The sequence below is a fragment of the Hermetia illucens genome, chromosome 3, assembly GCF_905115235.1.
Source record: "Hermetia illucens chromosome 3, iHerIll2.2.curated.20191125, whole genome shotgun sequence".
Classification (NCBI taxonomy): domain Eukaryota; kingdom Metazoa; phylum Arthropoda; class Insecta; order Diptera; family Stratiomyidae; genus Hermetia; species Hermetia illucens.
The window spans coordinates 153,191,536-153,211,847 of NC_051851.1; the positions used below are offsets into that span (position 1 = coordinate 153,191,536).

General features: G+C 46.1%; 1 long non-coding RNA gene across 1 annotated transcript in view; it reads right to left on the reverse strand.

The window, feature by feature from the left end:
- The window catches only part of LOC119650654, a 155,719-nt gene extending 143,573 nt beyond the window's left edge, over nucleotides 1–12,146 (reverse strand). Inside the window, exon 1 of the long non-coding RNA XR_005249348.1 lies at nucleotides 11,247–12,146. This is a non-coding gene — a long non-coding RNA (uncharacterized LOC119650654). The remainder of the gene's footprint in view (nucleotides 1–11,246) is intronic.
- Between the last annotated feature and the right edge of the window lie 8,166 nt (nucleotides 12,147–20,312).

Genomic DNA, 20,312 nt, shown 5'->3' on the forward strand with positions numbered 1-20,312 from the left:
GTTCCATGTTAAGGGTTAGGTAAGTAAAATCGATCGCTCCGAGGGAGCTACATAGTTAGCGCTATGGCCAAAACATGATGCCACAAACTTTCAAGACCGTGACTTCTACGCCAAAGACAAGGAGAGGAGGATCTAGTCGGTAAACCCACGGGCTTAACGAAGGATAACAGCTCCTCGACCCTTCAACCAGAGATCTTTTTAAGATCGCCAAAGAAACAGTGTCCGGATAGCTCAGTGGTTAGAGCACTAGGCTGTCATATGGAAGGTCGCGGTTCAAATCTTACTGGTGGCAGTGGAATTTGCATCGTGATTTAACGTCGGATACCAGTCGACTCAGCTGTGAATGAGTACCTGAGTCAAATCAGGGTAATAATCTCGGGCGAGCGCAATGCTGACCACATTGCCTCCTAGTGTACCGTTACGGTCTTGAATGAAGTGCTCTAACACACTTCAAGGCCCTGATCCAATATGGATTGTTGCGCCAACGATTATTATTATTATTAAAGAAACAGTTGAGTAGTGTTCTCTCCTTGTCTCTAGCTAGAGCTAAAACGCAACGGAAATACTTAAGGATACCTGACTCCTTTCCCCAACTTCAACAGCGCGAATTGTTGATTATTCCGAGTTGGTGACCCCTGCACATCCGGTTTTTTGGATCCTATTGAGCTTAGCGTTATTATATTTAATCCTCTCATCTCTTAATCCTAAATTCTCTCTTTAATCTCGAATTTAATTGGGATCCAGAATTATACCAAGATACTTTATATAGCAGCAAAGTTGTGGTAGCATTAGCAACGGTTTGAGTGGATTCATGCCGGGTCCGCACCTTTCACCAGTCGGACACATGTTTCTGTTGTCAGCGTAGAGAGTAGGCAAATAGAAGATACAAATTCTATTGTCATGAATACTACTGAAGGTTGTCCACAGGTCGGGGTACTATCACCGCTTATGTAGAGTATGGTAGTGGACGAACTCCTGGACGAGCTAACAAATACTAGAATACAGGTCCAGGGTTACGTTGACGACATTGTTTCAAGCTGTAGGGGGTTACTAGTGCCTTGTGCAGGGAGCCGTAGATCCATGGCAGGAAAAAAATGCGGTTGCATCCCGAAAATATTACCTTCAATATACACTACAATAGTAAGGCAAATGGTTACCCATGGGGCGGTAATCTGGGCAGAAAAAACTGAACTCAGCATACAAGCCGGGGAGTTACACAAACTCCAAAGACTGGTTTGTGTGTGCATTAGTGGGGCAATAAGGACATGCCCAACGACATCCCCAGAGCTTCTTCTGGGATTAACCCCTCATCCTCCATCTGCATCTACAGATGTAGGTAAGCAATCTTTAGGATGGAGTATCAGTGAGGCTTAGGCAGCAACTAATTATTTGGTACACTGATGAATCCCGCACAGCAGTGGGAGCAGGTGTCGTGGTCATTGGTCCGAACAAAAATATATTTGAAGCCAATGGGTAAGCACATTAGCATATTCCAAATGGAAATATACGCCATAGACAGAGAGGCAGACAGGGGCAGATCATTGACCTCCTGCCTGACAGCCAAATATCGATCACGGCACTTAGGTCCAACCAGGTGAATTCTTAACTGGTATAGGAATGCCTTGAGAGACTAAGCATGCTTGGCTCGCACAGTAAGGTCTGGATACTCTGAGTTCCAGGTCATGCTGGACTGGAAGGCAATGAGGCAGCGGAGAACTTACCAAGAAGGGAGAAGGGACGACTTTACTCTTCAGTGGAATCGGTAACGGGTTCATGGCTATGACATTAAAAAATGGAAAGGAACGGCTGATGGAACTGCATATACTGGGCGGACCTACCAGGAATGGAGCAATCCAGGGTGCTTATTGGTGGGATACGAACCCAAGCGCACAAAGAACTCTTTAAACTTCACGAAGAGGAACCACCGAATCATTGTGGGAGTTCTCATTGGTCACTACCGACTAAAGTATCACTTAGGGAAGCTAGGGATATCTACGGACACTGCTCTATACACGTTCTGGGACAGTGTCCGGCACCTGTGCAAAGTAGGTCGAAGCACTTGGGAGAACACTTAATTCCAGATGGAACGTTGAAAGATTTGGAAGTAGGGAATATACTAAAATTTCTAAGGGTTATAATCTTGCATGAGATACTATAATTAATAGGTACACAATGACCAGTAAAAGGGGCACAATAGTTCTTTAAGGGCGCGGTTCCCCTTAACAGAATTAACTTCCATTTAAATTCTGTTTATGGGAAACAGGGAAGACTGAAACCAAGAGGTTTCAGCGAACAAGTCTGTGGTATTATTCGTAACTGGCGGACGAACAAAAGAAAGCGGGCGGTCATACTGCCTCCAAGTGCCATCTGCCCTTGGAAGGAAGGGTTCAGCCTGTCTAAGAATACCGTTTTGGGCTTACTTCCAGCGTCCAGTCTGGAGGAGTTTTCCCCAGAGTCGAAAATATCCGCCCTCCGGGTTGCATCAATCCTCAATGGGACGTGAGTGCAAACTTCAAGGTCGCTAGAGATATTGACCATTGGCTGCGCGTAAGGAAATTGCGAAAGCGACAGTCTCTTCAAGATCTTTCTCTTCTCGCCAGGAGAGTCATACTTTCTCCCCGTACCCCAGATCAGCAGGACAAGCAGCAGGCATTTCGCGGACGGCTGTATGAAGGTCAGGCATAACAAAAGGCAAGACCTTCGAACAGAACGGATTATCGCATGCGTTTCAGACCCAGGAGCTTTCCGATTTCCGAGAAGAGAGCTGATTCGAACTGCATTCCCTGGTCTGTGATTATTACGGCTGGAACGCAAAGACGTGGAATCCCTTCTCGACAGAAGGTAAACCGATTAATAGTCATTTGCTCACGATTATGAATTTTGTAAAGGTACTTCAATGCCGAGATGTATGGTGTGGAACCACTTTGTTGATTTAGGCAATACACCTATTTCCTTCTTAACGTGCCGAGTGACTTTACATTTCTGGCATGCAATGCACTCACTGGCACAAAACTGGGGTGTTGATCTTAGAGATCCAGAACAAAGCGTCAGCGACTGAGTTATCTCTATCGGGCACATATCGAATAACCGAAATAAATTGGCTAATAAAGGTTAGATACCAAGTTTGACGAAGGGATACTTTGTCGGGATTTTGCTGTGAGCCAAAAGTGAGAGACTTATGGTTCCTCATCAAGGTGAACGGTCTGTCATCGAGAGGAAAACGGAAGTATTTAATGCTCGGATACGTGGTTTCACCTGCAGTTGGTGAAATTTGCATTTTACAATGTTCAGAACTAGGAGGCGACCAGATGATCATCGAAGTAGATGAAATAGAAGTCCTAGTTTGGTAACACAAAATGAATGTGTCTCTGGAAATTTTGCACCGCATTACTAAAAGTCATCCGTGTGAACTTGAAGAGCCGGGAAGGTATACAAATTGGTGTCTCTAAAATATCTTCGGCAACTACAGGGATATGGTGGTATGCCTTGACGAGATCCTAAATCGAGAAAGACAGTACGCTAAATAATGCGCAAAGTCTTGGACGAGAGGAACGGGTCCAGAATCGTCTAAGCATTCAGGCGTCTGTAATCTCAACAACGTCACCAGTCGACATTAAGTTTAGGAACCAGATGGAGTGGAGATAACTAACAGCTTTTGGAAGGTCAACATATATCCTACTTGAATAGTTCATCAAAGTCTTACCCCGCAATAGCGAGCTTTTGGGAAGGTAAAAAACATGCCTTTGCGAAGATTGAGGAGCCAGTAGTGTTGATGTGGTCCTGAACATCATGTTTAAGTGGCTGGGAGATACTATTATACATTCGGTAGTAATGCTGCGATATTTTTGAGGGAGTGTGCAAATAAAGCAACATCCTCAAAAATAATGGACAAAGTACAGTTGTTTGAGTAGGTTGAAATTTTTCCTGACTTCCTAAAAGAGGTTGTGGGGTTTATCAAGGACCTATGCTGCATCTCTACCAGCAGTCCATAGGGAGACAGGAAATCTGCGCCTAATATTATGACGCTGATGTCCGCTAAAATTAAGTGGTACATGTTAATTTTAGCTGCTGCGGAAACAATTTTTTGGGTTACCAACAGGGAGGACCGAAACTTCCTCGACTGTGTCCACCTGAAAATTACACCTGCTAAGGGTGTTGTATACTGTCAGGCGATGTTTTTCTGTGTTTTCGGAAGACGTCGCCGCGTCCCCCAGTAAACTTAGTTTGCTTGTTTTGCGATAAACGGTAAAAATGGGACTTACTTGACGCACCTCTCGTTCGACAGTGGGAGAACAACTATCTTGATGATCGGATGGCAGATACCCTAAAAAATTGGCAAGAGAATATTGATGACCATTAGGAATCCATTAAAAATGATTTATGAGCATTAGGAGCCCAAAAAAAAGTGGATCGATGAGCGTAAGGTATTCAAGGTTCTATTGGTCCCTGTCAGAGGACGCAACTGGAACGCGCTCAAACTCCGATCCCACGAAAAATCAAGCCAGTGAGCGTCGTGAGAAAAGGAAATTGGGCACGGCGCTGGTCAGGGAAGCAGAGTTGTCACAAATAATAATGACTTAAGAACCATGTACCGCACCATACATCATATATTGCTGGCCACAAAACGTTATATGATCGTGTGTGGGATAGGGGTCTCCTCATTCAAGATAACGAGCAGCTCAAGAGATTTAAAGAGCACCTCCCCACGGATCTCAATTATATCACACATGGCGAAGTTTCCCCCCTTGTGAATGAAATGACTAACCCTCGAAACATGCAGATAAGGACAGCTCCTCAAACCAGAAATGAAATCACCCAGAGTTATTTCAGGCGATCCCTGCAGTTTCTGCAGAGCTGTAATTTCAACTCATTTGTAAATCCTGGAAATCTGAAATCTAAAAATTTAGAATAAGGGAAGGTTCTCAGTCTGAGCAATAATCGCACTCTTCATGTCTGCATAAACGGGCAGAATATTTCTCGGGGCATTAATAGCAACGTTTTGCCAAAATCAAACCGACGTTGTTCTGGGCGAATGTTCTCTTTATGTTGGGAGAAACACATGGACCCTAGGAGTCGAGATTTTCCTCCATTTCTCATTTAGGTAATTGGAATGTCTTGGGTCTCAGATTTCACTGAGTTGTGTCCTTATGGTCAGTTTCATTTCTGTCTTCTTATTTTTCGTTTTCTTAACAAATTATATAAAAAAAAAGATGCCACAAATCACCTATGGGCGGCATGGCACATCAGCCGTATCTACGTGCCATCACTATTCCAAGCAGTGTGCTTTAGTCCCCCCCCCCCCCCCCCCCCATCGTTCCGAGAAGCTCGCATTCTTCTTTCAACACTTTAGTTCTAAGGCGACCCACTCGTCGACCACAGTGGGTTAGTAGGTCCTCAATATGTGATCTATCCACTGCCACTTCCACCTTCTGATCAACACGTCCCCGAGTTATAAAATTATCATATTTCAATCCGCTTCTGTAATCTGACTGTTCTAGGTCTAGATAAGGCATTTCACCGTTTGCCAAACGAACTCATCTGGTATGCTCAGCAACAACACGAAGTACTAGAAGAACTCATGCGCTGAATTAAATTGCTTTACCACGACCCTCGTGTCTTTGTCACTGTTCATCAAGAAGGCGCCTTCTCACCACTCCTCTTTGTTCTTGTTATGTACACTGTCACACCAGACATCCAAGGTTCAGCGCCCTATACACTGCTTTTTGCAGAATTTTTGACGACCGATCCCCATGAAACACGCATTAACACTGTCAGTGGCAGTGACCTGCCCAGAGTTGAGCGATTTATATATCTCGGATCAATGTTATCAGCCAATAAAGAAGTGCGTTATGAAATTGCTTCACGCAATAGCACGAACTGGATAAAGTGGCGTTGTTTGTGATCGACATATCAACGAACATCTGAAATGCAAAATTTGCCAAAGTGGCGTCCCCCCTGGCGTTCTCCATAGTTTTGAGTGTTAGCCGACTATGAAGGATAATGAACGATGCCTCGGGGTAATGGAGACGAAGAAGTTACGTTGGACCAATTGTATAACTCGCCTTGATTAAGTCCGAAATGAAGTTATTCGTGATTGTGGCAAAATTGCGAGAGAGGCGTCTTCGATGATATGGTCACTTAATTCGCACTAATGAGAATTCACTTGCCAAGATTAGTCCGAACATCGATGGGAAATAAAAAGTAATGCCGATCGAAACAACGGTGGGCTGATACGCTCGATTGTGATTTGAAAGCCTCGCGACTGCATTCAGATCAGGCTTTTGACAAAGCGAAATAGCGTAACCAATCAAGACGAGCCTACTTCGCTTTTGAACGGAACAAAGGCTGAAGAAGAAGATTTTTGCTGTTTGACCAGCATATGGGCTGGATTCCGTAGCGACTATTGGCTGTTTAGCTTGTCGTCACAAGCATGCTTTCAGTCAAGGAGCATTGCCTCTTCTATTTCTCCATTTGTCTTGGTAAAAGTTGAAACATGCGGTAATACGCGGTTCACTGAGTCCCCTCGGTATCAAAAAATGGACGACAACGATTTCGTCCAGGGCAGGAGCAACTGATTAGCCACTGCCTCACCTTTACCCTAGCAGCAATGTGACCGAAATGGTTTAAAGTTGTTATTTACTCACTTATATTACTTCGCAAGCATGGGCATGGATTATATCTAACTTAAAAACCGCAGATGAGTTCAGGCCTAAGCCGGCCTAAAGCCAACTAACTCTGCTTTTCATTGCTATTCAGCTCCCCTCAGTCGACGTTAATGAAAAACTGGCTTTTGCTGACGGCTTCTACAATCCATTAAATTCTCTTTCCAAAATTTGACGATCTTTCTCTTTTAGTGTGATCTCACCGTGGTCTTTATGTCCACTTTAGGGACATCAGAGCTTATCTGTGGTTATACCCTTGGACTTTTTAAGTCCCGGCAAGGTATTACCTAATACCCCATTCGGAGATGAAATCACCTCCAGTCCTCTCCGCTCCCCTTAGCTTTCTTTTCCTTAGGAGCAACCGTTCTCAATTTGAGGCTAACTCTTTTTGACAGGCGCTAGAGGCATTTATCTCACTCAAGCAATTTCCGCGTCTGCTGGGAATATATTGACCGGTGGATTCATTCAGATGTTTCTCCGCTGAGCACCTTCTTAATTGCACAAGAAGTACGCCTAATTCGCGATACGGTAACTGAAGTTAGTTAGAAGAAGACTGCCAGACCGAGTACTGAAACAAGTTGGAAAACCGGAGTCAATCCGGAGGAATGACCCTTTATCCAGCTTGGGGCAAAAATAGTTGAGCTGTCCGAGTTCATCAAGGATAAGCACAACGTGCACCAAGCCATATAGAATATGATGAGGGCCATTAGAACCCTCTATAATAGATCGCAGATGGAGGAAAAGAATAATGAGGATGCGCCGAACCCTGCTGCACCAAAAGTGTCACAAGTGACCCAAGTGACACCTAACCGTACTACCACGGCGAAGTAAATGAGTACGGGAAAAAGAGGGGGATCCTTTAAATAATCAGCAGGCGCCTAAGAGAAAAAAAGGCGGACAGGAAACTCTGAAAACCAACACGAATAGCTCTGAAAGAGGAAAGCGTACAGCAAATGAAGGAAAGTCGACCAGCGTTGCGAAGCCCAAGACGAACGGAAACGATAGATGGACTAAGGTTACGAGCAAAAAAGTGAAAGGAAAAGCAAAAGTGCGAACCCGTCCAGATGCGATTGTTATCTCCAGTAAGGGCAATCTGTCCTACGCGGAGATACTTAGAAAGGTCAAAGCGGATCCCGACCTAAAAGATCTGAGTGGAAATGTGGATCGAATCCGAAGAACCCCGACAGGGGATCTCATGTTCGAGCTGAAAAGATCCAGCGTGGGCAAGGCTGATGATTTTCGCATTCGGGTGAAGGACTCACTTGGGGAGAATGCCGCAGTGCGTGCCCAAAAACATGAGATCTACATACAATGTAAGGATCTCGATGAAGTGACATCGAAAGGAGAAATTTGTACTGCTCTGAAGGAGCAATTCAAGTTGGAAGAACTTGCCGAGGAGTCTGTTGTGAGTTTACGAAAAGCATATGGCGGTACTCAAACGGCCACAATAGGAGTACCAGCGAAGGCAGCGCAGAAGTTATTGGCGACCGGAAAAGTTCGGATTGCATAGGCTGTCTGCCGTTTAAGAGAACAGACTTTACTAAAGAGGTGCTTGAAATGCCTCATGTTTGGCACTTTGCGGAGGTGTGCACCAGCAGCATTGATGGATCCGATCGATGCAGAAGCTGTAGGGCAAAGGGCCATATTGCCAGGAAATGCAATAGGGACCCCAAATGCCTATTGTGCGAGGTGAAAGAGGGAAGTAGTAAATGTCCCGAATTTAGGAAGGCGCTCACTGCAATAAGAAAATGAGGTTTATTCAAATAAACCTCAATCATTGCAGGGTCGCTCAGGGTTTACTTGAGCAGACGAATCTAAGATGGAATTCGCCATCATAAGTGAGCCGTACAGAAACCGTCACGGTGGCGTATGGGTCACAGATTCGACTGGTGGAGCGGTGATATGGGCTTATGGTCGACAGGCCATTCAATGTACTGCAGGTCAGGCAGCCAGTGGCTTTGTGTGGGCGAAAATAAGTGGTATATATGTATACAGCTGCTACGCCCCACCAAGTTTGACACGGGCTGAATTCGAGCAAATGCTTGATAACCTTGTTCTCGACGCAAAGGGATGAAGTCCAAAGGTGATTGCTGGTGATTTCAATGCATGGACCCTAGAGTGGGGTAGCAGAGAATCAAATGCTAGGGGGCGCAGTTTAATACAAGCTTTCGCGCAGATGGACATGGTTTTGGCTAACGAAGGTGCTGTAAACACCTTCCAGAAAGGGGGGTCAGGCTCAGTTGTAGACCTGACCTTTGCGAGCTGGCGCATGGTATGTCCTGGTGCATCAGCTAACGCTACACCCACAGCGATCACCAGGCAATCTTCTTTGAGACATGTGTCGTGCCTCAGGGCAAAGAGCTGTCATGCCCGAAACCGAAAAAGATTTCAGGCTGGTCTGCAAAATCTTTGGATGAGCAGACCTTCATAGAGGTGTGGTTAGATCAACCTGATAAAACAGGCGCCTCTACGGAAAGAGCCGTCCATCTGGCTCAATGCATCGCCAAAGCATGTGACGCGCCCATGCCTAGGAGGTGCTCATTCCCCCGTAGAAGACCAAACTACTGGTGGAATGATGAACTGACCGGTCTTCGATCAGCCTGCCACCGAGCCAGAAGAGCGGCTCAGAGGGCGGTAGGTAGAGTCGATCAAGGGCAGAAAGAATGCGCCTACAAGGCAGCCCGCAAAACCCTCAAGCTCGCCATCCAGAGAAGCAAGAGGAAATGCTTTAAGAAGCTCTGCTCAGAAGCGAACGTAAACCCGTGGGTAAGAGCTTATGGAATCGTGATGGGACGATTCAGAGGCCGTTCATCTCCGCAGATCACGTGTCCCACCCTCTTGCTGAAAATCATCCAGGGGAGAGCACCGGCACATTCCAACTACTATTGAATGTGACGGCAATCCCGCCAGTTACCAGAGACAAGCTGCTGGAGATCTGCGGTAGAATAGGAGACAATAAAGCACCGGGCCTGGACGGAGTACCGAATAAGGCCCTTAAGCTTGCCGTGAAATCCAGGCCGGACATGTTCGCTGAGTTGTTCGAAGCGTGCATGTCTGAAAAAATATTTCCAGCGGCAAGGAAACGACAGAAATTGGTACTTCTGCCTAAGCCTGGTAAACCTCCAGGTGAACCATCGACATACCGACCCATATGTCTTTTGGACACGGTGGGGAAAATGTTAGAGCGGGCAATCTATAATAGATTACTCCCGGTTATTGAGAGCCAAGGCGGCCTTTCAAATCGGCAGTATGGGTTCCGAAAAGCCAGATCAACCAGTGATGCCATCAAATTGGTTACTGGCTTGGTCGAAGATGCAATCCACGGAAAGGGTAGTACCAGCAAATATTGCGTGGTAGTAACCCTGGACGTGAAAAATGCATTCAATTCGGTCAATTGATTGATTGATGAATCTGATACGCAAATCCCTAGCGAAGGTTGGTATTCCCGCCTATCTCGCTGCTATCATCGATAGTCACTTAACTGAAAGGAGGCTCTGGTATGACACCGATGACGGACCCCAGGAGTACGTTGTTTCCGCGGGTATCCCACAGGGCTCCGTATTGGGCCCACTACTGTGGAACATCATGTACAACGATGTACTTAATCTTCCCCTTCCGGAGGAAGCCACAGTGGTGGGTTACGCTGACGACATAGCACTGGTTGTTGTCGCAAAGCATCTCGAAGGTGCTGAGTTATACTCAAGCGAGGCAATCAGTGCTGTCAAATGCTGATTAGAGAGCTCTGGTCTGACGCTTGCGGAGGAAAAACAGAAGCGGTCCTCATCACGAAGCGCCGGAGGAGAAATTGCGCCTGTGTTAGAATCGGGAATCATATCATCACTTTCAAGCCGACCATCAAATACTTGGGTGTGATGATAGACAGGAAGCTCAGCCATAAGCAACACGCACAGTATGTTTGTGACAAATCATCCACTGCTAGTATCGCCCTGGCGAGGATGATGCCGAACGTGGGAGGGCCACGGGCCACGGGTCGGTGGACTCATAGACTCATTCCTGCCATCAAGGAGTGGTTGGAGAGAGGACACGGTGAGATTAACTATGATCTCACCCAGTTTCTCACGGGACATGGAGGATATCTCCAATACCTTCACAAGTTTAAATTGGAGACCTCACCCGACTGTCCAAATTGTGAGAGGACCCAGAGCATGTATTCTTCCACTGTCCGAGATTTGTGGAAGAAAGGAGGAATCTAGAGGAGACTCTAGGAGAGGTGCTGGTACCAGAAAATCTGGTGCCGAAAATGCTAGCACATCAAGAGATATGGGATGCGGTAAACCCCATGATCGCATCTATACAAGATAAACTGCGAAAGGCAGAGGTAAGGAGAAAAGCGCGGTCACGTGCGCCGCGTATAGAAGAAATGGGATTAAGCTAGAGTGAGCTGACTCCGCCCCGTGATGTAAACCCTTTTGGTGGTTCCGCGGGGCAGGGAGGGAGTCGGGAGTGGTTTTAGTGAGTAAAAATCCCACACGCTGGACCAGATAAAGATTGAAGAAACAAAACCGTAAAAAAGAAGTGAACGTAAAGGAATGTGAACACATTATCTAAAATTATGGCACTTACGGAAAGAAGTATCTCTGAATACTTTCGGTGTTAGTCCAGCAATGGTGACTATTTCCCAATTCGTCCTGGGTGTCTTCCCAAAAACTGAATTTATCCAGAAAGCTCCTCTTATGTTTGCTTGTCTCACAGCACTATCCAATATATTTTTAGACCATATCTCGATGAAATATAATTTATGAAATACTGAACAGCCTTCATCGATAAGCCACTCCACATTTTTATTCAAAACTTATCAAACGAAATCAATAGACATCACTCACTTTCCGGAAATTCCATTTGAGCCACTAGATAAGCTAGAAAGGGACACTTCGGCACATTCTTTCGATCTTCCATGCAAGCACAAATTCAGGGATAAAAACAGATTTCTGGGGTTTACCACCGAACCGCACTTTCAGATTCTACTTTGTTGTTGGGGTTGCATCACCCCCTCGTCCTTGGACCGTAATTTAACCATTGCACCTCAGAAAAATCACGTAAGCCAGATCATGATGAATTACAGCGAGATCGCCTAAACGCCAACTGGGGCAACTTGTTAACAACTTGTCGAAATCGGGGCTCGAAACTTCGATATGGCCTGGCTAAGTCAGAAACTGAGTACACATGTTCTCCCGATAATCGATAATAATCGCAGCGCTGGGTTGGCCCCTTGTACGCTGTTTTCTACTATGGCCGGTATAATAACAAGAAGAATTTTTCACCTGGGTGTGAGATAAATAGAACGATATATGCCCATATGGAGATATGGAGTGGAGTTCATAAAATCAGTTTACGTCGTTGATAAGCGGCTTACGCGGGGTTATCTGTAATTTTTTCGACAATTACATATCTTGCATGGCGTTAAGAAGCAGCACCTTGACTCTAAAATACTGCGCAAAATTGATTGGGTCTTTGGAAAATTATTTTCGGGGGTGGTTTGCCTAATTTCTAGATCATTCTTTTATCTACGCGGATTTTAAAGAGATTTTAAAATTGAAAGAATTAAAGAAACTTCCAATTTAACGTACATTATTATCAATAATTCATTCGTCATTGAAGAAATGCCGGCAGATATTCTTCAAAGATAAAGTTAATTCAAATTATTTTGGGAAATCCTAATCTTATCGAAAATGATATGAGAAAAGATTGAAGATTTCTTGGTGTCTGTTTTTCAGTGAGGCAGGTTATATTGTATACTATATGTATAATATGGGGCCTACACCCTAAATTGACTTTGTATCTTAAATCCTACTTTAGACTACATAAAATCCAAGGTTCACCGCAAGGTAGGTATCAGTCCCAGTCCCAGCCCAATTAGCGCTTTGGTGCGCCGTTTTGATGCCACAAACTCCTAAGACCGTGACTCCTCTTATGGGAGTAGGGAGACAGCGTCTAGCCGGCTCGGATCTTCAGAGCCAGCCCGTAGCATTCACGAAAGAAAGCAGCTCTCCCATCCTGCAGCTAGAAATCTCTCTGAGGTCCCCAACGAATAGTTTACCCAGTGTCCGTAGCCTGACTCTAGCTAGAGCTGGGCAATCGCGGAGAAAGTGCATGAGGGTGTCCCTTCCTTCTCCGCAGCTTCGGCAATGCGAATTGTAGGGTTTGCCGAGTCTAGCGGCATGGTTCCCTATGCGCCAGTGCTCCGTAATCTCGAATGCATTTGCACGCATCTTGCACAGGAGGACTACCAAGAGCAGAGCCTCGCCTGGCCAATCCGTCAGCCCGCTCATACCCCTCTATATTCCTATGCCCGGGCACCCAGAAGAGGGTGACCTTGAGCGTGCCGCCCAGACGGTTCAGCGCGTCTCTGCACTGCCCCACCAGCCTGGAAGATGTCGCCGCTGAATACAAAGCCTTAATGGCCGCTTGGTTATCGGTCAGAATGGCTATGTTACGCTTGGGGCTCGAATCACGCTCCAGCCATCGACAGACTTCCAATATCGCCAGTACTTCCGCCTGGAATACACTGGTGAAACCTGGGAGACCATACGACTTGGATACACTGTGTGTATTCGAGAAAACCCCCGCGCCGACTCCACAGACCATCTTTGATCCGTCGAAAAAGAATACTGAGTCATAACCTTGCAACACGCCGCCAGTCTTCCGCTTTGACCTGTTTGGAAAGTCCACAGCAAAGTTCCTCGTGAAGTTCAGCTTGCGTGTGACATAGTCCGTGGGGGTTGCCCAGATTGCTCGAGGTATTTCATCTAGGATGTTGCTGTGGCCGTAGGACTTCGCTGTCCAGCATCCGGACTCACGTAGTCTGACGGCACTGCACGCTGCAACGTATTTAATGTGGAGGTCTAGGGGGAGGAGATACAGGAGTACATTGAGAACATCTGCGGGGCAGGACTGTAGAGTCCCAATAGGACCTGCACACGCGGTTCTTTGAATCCTATTAAGCTTCATTCTATTGTATTTTTTCCTCCAAGCCTGCCACCATACAACCATCCTCGGCCAGAGATCCCATTTCTTTGCAAAAGTTCTCTTGCAGGCATAGAAGGCTATACAGGCCTTCTTAATCCTCAGTTCTATATTCCAATTTAGTTTTGGATCCAGGATTACACCCAGATACTTTACATTAGAGGAAAGAACCAATCTTTGTTCATTCAGCCGTGGTAGATGGAATTCAGGTATCCTTGCCTTGATGGTGAATAGCATCAGTTGCGTTTTGGTTGGGTTTATGCTGAGTTCGCATCTTGCGGCTCACAGGCACACCTTTCGCAACACTTCTTCCATGATGTCGCTCATAATGGACAGAAATATCCCTGATACTAACATCACCAAGTTGTCGGCATACGCCACCACCTTCACCCCGCTGCTCTCCAATGTACGTAACATTTTGTCTATTACTATTAACCAAAGCACCAGTGAGATGGCGCTACCCTGGGGCGTGCCTCTATTCACAGCTCTAGTCAAGTGGTTACCTCCCAGATCCGACTGGATTATCCTGGTACTTAGCATAGATATAATCCAACGCATGAGATATCCCTTCAATCCAATACCGGCCAAGGCTTCCTTGATGGCGTTGGTACTAACGTTGTTAAAGCTCCCTCTATATCCAGGAAGGCTGCTAGGGTATACTGCTTGTACTGCAGCGACCACTAAACCGTGCCAATTAGCTCGTGGAGGGCGGTTTCTGTGGATTTTCCTTTGAGATATGCCTGCTGAGACTTAGAGAAAGGCGTTCTCTCCATAATCGTCCAGGACGCGCTCTAGGATCTTCAGCACGAAAGAAGTCAGGCTGATTGGTCGAAAGTCCTTCGTGGACTCATGACCGCGCCTGCCCGCTTTCGGTATGAACACCACTTGTGCGCGCCTCCAGGACTGTGGTAGGTATCCCAAAGAGATGCAGCTCCGTTAAATCTCAGCAAGCCACGGCACAACCCTTTCCTGCTGCTTCTGTAGCATGACCGGCATTATGCCGTCTGGGCCTGGAGATTTATATGCGGAGAAGCTGTTTATAGCCCAGCCGATCTTATCCTCAGCAATCACTGATTTGATAGTCTAGGAAAGCTGGGGTGGCAGCAAACCTTCCAAGCAAGGTTCTGACTCACAGTCCTCCTCGCTGGCGGGGAAGTGCGTTGGAACCAGCATCTCCAAGGTTTCACTGGAAGATTCCGTCCAGGAGCCTTCCGAAATATAGGAATGGGGGGGGAGGGTTGACCAAGACATCTGCAATTTATTTTTAGATGGGGAAATGGAACCTCCTCTCCTCCTAACTTGTCACTCAGTCACTTAAATTCTAGATCCATCCAAGTTTCCACCAGTCCCAATCTAAACGCAATCCCGGCCTATAATCTCCTTAACCAATCATGACGGTTAAAAGAGCAAACGGTGATTATGAAGGAGGTAGAAAATCTCCAACAGAATTTCCGGGAGGAAGAAATAAGACATAAAATGGTGTAGTACTGCAAAAGGAAGGTTCTACTATTTATGGAGCTGAGAAAGGGATTTTACAGCGTCCGTCAGAAACTGACTCGGTTGCTGAAGGTAAAGGACCACTACTTCAAGATACACACTGAATCGGAAACCAAAACCACTGCAACAAAAATCTTCTTCATAAAGGAGCAGGAAAATCTCAGCAGCCGATGAAACAGAGAATGTAAGCATCGAAACAAGTCGTACAGAACTCATTGACACGGGGATGATTGGTACATATAAAGGACAACAACGGAGACAGCTTGCAGATAATCACACCCCAAGCGCTACCCTTAAAATACTTACTGATGAAGGAAGACATCATTTTTTATATATATATATGGTTGTCATTCACCCCTTGATGTGGTATAGCGCGTGAAACACACCTATGCATCACCGTTCACAGTTACCTGAAATGCGCTTCACCTCCCCTCAAGACTCCCCGATCCGCCCGCATTCCTTCTTTACTTTATGCGCCAAGTGCATCTGCGACGACCCACTCGTCGGCCGTCTTGGGAGCGTAGATTCCATTGCAATTGGTTTCCTTAATATGTGACCTATACACTGGCACTAATGCCTTCCGATTACATTACGTACAGGTGTCAAGCCTTTGTGCCGAACAAGTTTTTCATTTGTGATAGTATTAGACCAGCGTACTCCAAAGATCCTACGCAGACAGGTATAGACGAAGGCTTGAACCCTTCGAGTGACAGGAGGGGTCACTTTTCATATCCTACTCTCATCCAGCAACACCGACAGAGCACAACCACAGAACAATCCCAACTTGATTTTGGCGTTGAGATAACCGCATTTCCAGATTTTAGAGAAGGGTGCAAAGCCGGATCTAGCAACATCGAGTTCGGTGTTACCGTCGGCAGAAACCAGCTTCCCAGATATATAAATTGATCAGCGCCTTCAATACTCTGCCCATTAATACAGATAGGGAGAGTACGATGACCAATGAGACTGAAAGTTTTGGTTTTGTCGGTATTTATCTTCAGTCCAACTCTATTTGCCGCTATTTCCAAATCCAGAGCCATTTGGTCAATATCCATGACCCGATGAGAGAGCAAACAGATGTCATCAGCGTAGTCGAGGTGTTTGAGGAAAGATGTCATAGCCCATTGAAATGCAGCATAAAGAACGTCACCAATAATAAACAGAAATGCCGGTGACAGGATGCAACCCTGGCGGACTGCGCTTTGAAGTCCAATGCTCAGTGCAGCACGTGATTTTTTGCATCATCATATCTCCCTCTAATAATAGTTATGACTTTTTTCGGAATGCTTCTCGTGTTTAGAACTCGCTAGATACACACCCTGTTGACGTTATCGAAGACCTTCCCGCACTGTTCTAAATTGATCCGCAAGGTGTTGATGTGATCAATGCAGGAGGATCCACACCCAAGACAAATCTGTTCTCAGTTAATCAAGCTTTCGAGATGCCCTTTGATGCGTTCCAGAATTTTAGCCATTATCTCTCCAAAAGCAGATATCCCTCCAATTGGCACACTCAAGACGGGTATCCTATGTGTGTCTGGGTGTTTGTAGTGGGGGAGAAGCTAAGGCTTCTGAGCATTCAGATCGCGGTGGCCCGTTGTACACGACTCCCTCGTCTAACGGAATATCCCGGATTCGTAAATGTATCGCAGGATTTTTATTAGTGAAGGGGGTCTGATGTCTGATGCGTCCATAGTCGGGGCATTCACATAGATGATTCACATAATGCTCGGTGGATTACGCTTCTTCATTACAGGAGTGACACGTATGATCTTGAGCAATTCCTATTCTGAACATAAGTCCAACTAATGAATTATGGCCCACAATATTTCTGCAAGTCTTCCTACTTTTCGACAGGATAAACTTTGTGGTGTGCATGTTTGGTTCTGATAGGAAAAGTTTGGTGTGTCTAGCAACATTAAGGCTCAGCCAGCTGTTATTATGGGAAGCTTGTTCCCAGTTTTTAATAGTTGCATCAGCCAATGCTACTGACACCACCAGATACAGCTATGGTAAATCTCGAAAAGCCACGTCGAAACTCTATCTTGTTACTTCTCTAGCATGACAGGCATTACACCATGCGGACCCGGACATTTATATGTGAAAAAGTTGTTTATAACCCAGCCGAACTTATCCTTGGTAATTACCGATTTGATAGTCTTGAGAAAGTGCGTCTGAACCAACATCCCTAAGGTTTCACCAGAAGATTCCGTCCAGGAGCCTTCCGAATTTTTAAGAAGGGATGTTACTTGGACAAAATTTTAATGTGCTTTGCGGATTTACTGGTGCTTTCAATGTTCCAACAATAGTCTAACCAGAACCGCCTCTTGACAGTCTTGATGGCTGCCAATATTTATGCCTGAAGCAGATGTAGAAGGCAGGGCAGATCTTCATTAGTTAGCTTAGTTGCTTATTGTCCGAGTTCTTCTTGCACACTCTGGTGGTGCTCTGAGGTGGCGGGGAGGAAGACGGGGCGGCAACCCTGTCGGCTGAACCAAAACCAAGTGGCCGAGGAGAACCTCCACGTGGTGGCACTGGGAAACGCTGTATCGCATTGGCTTGCCGGCCGTGATGCAGTAGGCGAATGCTCCAAGGCCTAGCAAGGGCGATCAGACCCGAGTCTGCACGGGGACTCATCTGAAGTGGCTTCGATCACGAAACCTTACCAGGGGTATACTGGTACCATGGGAACCGAGGTAGCCCCTGGACTCTTCAGGATAATTCCTGTCGTATCTGAGTACAGCTCGGTTGGTTGCGGTTGGCCCCCTTGTGGGAGTTTCATGGGGGCTGTGGTTGTGCTCAAGCGAGAAGAGACCTTCGGGCCTCGACGTGGTGTTGCGTATCAACACGGGTGCCGTACTCCATAGTTCGGTAGAGATTTAGGTGATGCTTGCATCCACCAGTATGATTGCCAAGCCATGCACTTGGCATAGACTGGTACCGTTATGCTTGTCTAACGGGGCTCTGATTGTGGTCACAAAATCAATCCGTGCCTGAAGAGGGCCGTAGGATTAAGTCTCAAGACAGGTACCTACGTTAAACACCGAGGACTTCACTGCACACTCTGCTCCTTTTGTGTTTTTATTCGACCTAGTCTTGACATCGATTGCGATTAGGAGCGGTGGACTTCGCCTTCTGCTCGTTTGCCAGGTTTTTGCTGTTATAGTCCTCAACAATCACCTGGTATTTAGTAAAGTTTTTTTGTCGCGCTTACCGATAATACCGGCCTCCTTATTCTTCGCAATCTTGCTGAGAATATACATGGCCTTCTGGTATTGGCTCTTGAGCAGAACTCTAGTGGACTTTCACTTCTTAACTGGATGCCGGTGACTCGCTAAACCCAACTTGACGAGAGTGGATTCCATGCTGGAAACCATTAGTTCTGCACACATCATCGGAAGTGATCAGGATTTGATAGAAGGCTCGCTGCAGTTTGATAACCGAGAATACCGAGCCTTTAATCTCCTGAAGTAAATCTTCTAATATGGGCAGCAGGTACCGGTCCGGGCAGGCGATGGTGCTTATATGTCACTAGTCACCCATAGTGCGACACTTACCGCCATCCTTAAACATCATGTGTAGAAGGTTAGCCCACTCGCTTGAAGAATGCACCACCTGATATGAGGAAGAGAAGAGGATCAGATCTTGCAAAGGGAATGTTGCCAAGAACTGCTTAGAATTATGTTGAGAGTGCGAGGGAGGTGAGGGCTTCGATTTTCGATTTTACGATTAGCCACAGAGGGTTTCAGCTCGGTTGGCTGCTTTCAAACGCAGCAGAGAGATCCATTCACAACAGCACTGTATGTATGCTGTCCACCATTGTTGCCAGAATAAATGAGCACCAAACTCGGGATCGTTGTTTTGGAGAAGGGATCCGTTGCGCGCCTTTGGAAGGACCACTTTCGTACGTACAGCGATTACGGCGACATGATCTTCACAGTCCTGGATTCTCGAGTAGATGGTCGCAGCGGAAGCCTATATGCTGGCGACCAGAAGCCATGCCTGACCATCGTCGAATGCGCAGTTGACATGGTATATAGTTGAGGTGGTTGGAGGTTAGTGACTCGAAGTTGCCTGGCTCACAAGAAGGAAATAGATTAAAAGATCTCACTCCACTGCACGTTATTTTGCGAATTGCTGTTGGAAGTTGACTAAAGCATTAAGAAAACTCGGAAGTTCTGCCGGCTTGCATGACATCTCCCATAGCCAGGAGTTTCTTATGAAGGCCACGCATTTTTCTTGGAGATCAAACTTGGATACAAAGCGTCGTTCAAAGTGTTAAAATTGTCTTAAGGCTGTTTGCAAGGAGTCGTTCTAGTCTGCAACCTCCAATGGGTACGATATTTGAACATAATTACCTAGCCTAGTGGATGTGCTCTGCTGTCCCGAGAGAGAAGAGGGCTTTTGCACTGAATTCAGTGCATTCAGTGCCTGCCATTTCCTGCATCGCCAACAGTCACTTGATCAACACAGACAGATAACTCGGTCTAAGGTAATTGAAATGGAGGTTCGAGCTTCGAAGTGCCTCGAAGTTCTGAGCCACAGCCATTACCGTCAGCCTTTGACAACGGCTTTATCTGTGGGCATTATGCCAAAAAGTGGAGTAAACCGTTTTATCACATTAGATCCACTGACGAATGGTATGCAAATTGACGGTCCTGCCCATTTCTGACTGCTTCCTTCCACATGCCTCGATAACCTGAGCGCTTATAGAGACTATGCACATGTCTCCCCACAACCCTCTTGAAGCTTTGGGATCTCGGAAGGAGACATTGCTATCCGTAACGCCAAACTCGGTTCTTTTGCTACTACAATATCACATTCAGTGCTTCTAAGTATTCAATGTGGAACTTCATAGCCCAAAATCGCGAAAAGAAGCTTGAACCGCGTCCACCACAGCCAATAATGTTTTAGGCGACTTTGCGTTAATAGTCGCAAATATGAATTTCCGTCAATGGAACCAGCTCGCTCCCAAAACCCGCCGGTACTGGGTTTCTAGAGCCTCGTACTGTAAGTTTGTTTTTCCTCTGATCCTCTAAGAATTTATTTAACGATAAAACAGTGCGGAACTTACCCTTACTCGAGGGGCGCGAAATTACAGCGTGTAAAGGACGCGAAACAAGCTTACACTGTCGCCGCCCATGGACTGGACAATTCTAATATCACCACA